Genomic DNA, 2,903 nt, shown 5'->3' on the forward strand with positions numbered 1-2,903 from the left:
AAAATAACGAATTTATCATAAAACTAAAAAAGCCAAAGAGAAAATATAATTTTCACAATTATAAGACGCAATTCGTATGTTAATCAAACAAGGGGAATGTGTTTGTAATTCATCATATTTTATTTAAGCAAAGCAACTAGGATTCTCATTAGATAGGGACAAAACCTAACTTGGAAATTCATAAACCAATATACAAACTCCACGTTTGGGATTATTTAGAATGATTTAAATAAATATATTTTTTATTTTTTTATAAAAAAAAATGTACAAACAAAAATAAAGAAGAAATGTGGTGAAAAAAAATAAGGAGATGAATTATTTTGGTGTGGTCAAACTTGGCCAAAATTTCAAATCTCTCTCTAAAGGGTCTACCTATATAAGATTCAGTCGTTCAGTTCAGTCGCGCAAATTCCACTCACTGTGTGTTAGAGAGAGAGAGAGAGAATATTCATTCAAAGCTGAATCTGATGAAGTTTTTCTTAGAATTCCGGTGGTGTTGTGGTGCCATCGCCGCCACTCCGCCGCCGCAGCAAGAGGTGGCTCGGCCTCTGCCTTCTCGGAGTCGCCGCCGCTCGATGAAAGTAAACCCCTCGGCGCACCGGAAACCGGCTCTTTCGGCGATTTCGGAGGACAGTGTGGTCTCGGATCTCGGTACCAAAAAGACTGAAAACAGAAACAAAAAAGCCTCCGAAAAATCCAAATCCACGGCCATCGCTAGATCTTCTAGCCACTGTGATAATTACAGGTAACAATTTAATTAATTTATTTATTTTATTTCTTTATTTTTTTTTGGGGGGGATCTGATGATTGATGAATGAAGAATTAACTATTGTGTGGTGGTGATTTGCAGGAGAGGTTCGATGTTGATGGCGAGCCCTGGTTTCTCGGCTATGCCATTCTTATTTTGAGTTCGATTGACGATTGTTCTTCTTCTTTTTCTTCTTCTTCATGAGAGTTCATCAAGTGTTTGAATATTTGAATTGATGGATTCATAGATTAATTGGTACATGTACTACAAACCTTTATAATTGTTGTTTTGATCCTAATTAGAACCAAAAGAGTATTTCTACTACCTTAGTTATATGTGCTGTATGATGATTGATATTCTTGTATAAAAGAGTGTGAGCTTTTCTTGAAGGAATCTCTGATGGTGTTTGAATTTTTATCGAGTTCGCAATAACCTAACATATTGGGTGAGGGTGATCAATCTGAAAAAATAAAATTAAAAAAATAACCTTGTTTGGTTTTATCTACACTTCTTTTTTTTTAAATTGAATTTTTTATTTTTCGTAATTTAAAAAAAAAAATTATTTAAGATCTCTCATATTAGTATTTTACAAGATCAACATATAATATTTTTATGCTAGTTCGGGTCTTTCAATATTTTTATAGAGAAATTTATTTAAATTTCAATTCGTTAATTTCTCATAAATTTTTCTATGACGAACTAAATTTTTTCAATAATAATATTATTGAGAAACCTTAACTAATAAGAAAAAATTATATATATTGGATCTCTTCTACTATCCAAAGTTGGATATGAATATTTTACTAATTTTCTGTTCTTTTTTTAATATTTTATACAAATTTTTTATTTTTTAAATATACCTAAAATAGATACACTTAAAAGATATAATATTTATGAATTTTTTTTAAAAAAATCACCAAATATAAAATATACACAAAAAAATAAAATAAAAATTTAATATATTTTTGTATTTTGGTATCTATAATAAAATTTTTTTTAAAAAAATTGTAATAATTTTATATATATTTTTTAAGTATATCAAGATGAAGTCGGTATAAAAAGAAAAAAAACTAATTAAAATATTTTGATAAATTATAAAAAATATAAAAATATGAATTAAAAACTTAAAAAATTATTTTTAAAAATTATAGACCAAATAAATTTTTTTTTTTATGTAACTGTTATATTACATAAATAAAAAGTGGATCAATATGGTTTGAATAAATTTTCACCCAATAGGAAAACAACACGGCAGAGAAAGAAAAATACTATAAAACACAGAGAGCAACTTATTTTTATTACTTACCAGAAAAAACAACTTATTTTCTTCTTTTAATTATTAATAATAACTAGGGGCAAGGGGTGTAATTTGGATTCGGCCCCGACCCACTTGGGTTTGGGCTGGGCCAACCCACCTTTAGATTGTGCAGGCTCCCGTCTTTTTTTTGATCAGGCCGAGCCACGGGTCGCAGAGTCTGCCCTGGCTCAAGTCCACTCAAATTAGTGCCTAGGCTGCAGGCTTAGCTTGGCCGGTCTTTTTTTTTTTTTTTTTTTACAAAAAATAAACAATAGATGTATTATATATATAGATTATTTATGAAAGATAAAAAAAAAAAAAAAAAAACAAAACAAACAAACAAACAAAAGATAAAGTATATTAGAATATTTTAGTTAGGATTAATGAGTTATTTGGTTAGGTTTCATGTGGTGGTATTTAATTATGTATGACTTATATTTTTTTAGTTATGACTAAAAAAGTATGAAATTATGTAATTTTTTTCTTTTAAAATGAATAATTTTATATATATCAAAATGAAATGAAATATTACAATCATGAAATTAAATAGATAACATTTATTTAATGAATAATTTTTATTTCACAATGAAATAAAATAGATATAAATTATGGATGATGATTGTCACAACCCAAACACGCCCTTATAAGTTTAGCATCGTAACCAGCCAGTAATCCGAGATTACCTGTCATGACCCAAACCCGCCCCCATGGGTTAAAGACATAACCGGCCAGTAATCCTGAGATTACCTGTGACCTCAAATCAAATCAGACGTAACTCATCAGAGTAAAGGAGCCAAACGGAAGCAAAATTTAAAATTTTGTCCATAGAGCTGTGCTTACATATCACGTCTTAATAAT

General features: G+C 29.1%; 1 long non-coding RNA gene across 1 annotated transcript; it reads left to right on the forward strand.

The window, feature by feature from the left end:
- The first annotated feature begins 352 nt into the window (after nucleotides 1-352).
- Nucleotides 353-1,141, forward strand: LOC114295332 (uncharacterized). Its single transcript, XR_014335923.1, has 2 exons — nucleotides 353-745; nucleotides 851-1,141. It is a non-coding gene; the product is annotated as an uncharacterized LOC114295332 (long non-coding RNA).
- The last annotated feature ends 1,762 nt before the right edge of the window (nucleotides 1,142-2,903 follow it).

The sequence above is a fragment of the Camellia sinensis genome, chromosome 7 (genome assembly GCF_055761805.1).
Source record: "Camellia sinensis isolate YWXY chromosome 7, ASM5576180v1, whole genome shotgun sequence".
Lineage (NCBI taxonomy): Eukaryota > Viridiplantae > Streptophyta > Magnoliopsida > Ericales > Theaceae > Camellia > Camellia sinensis.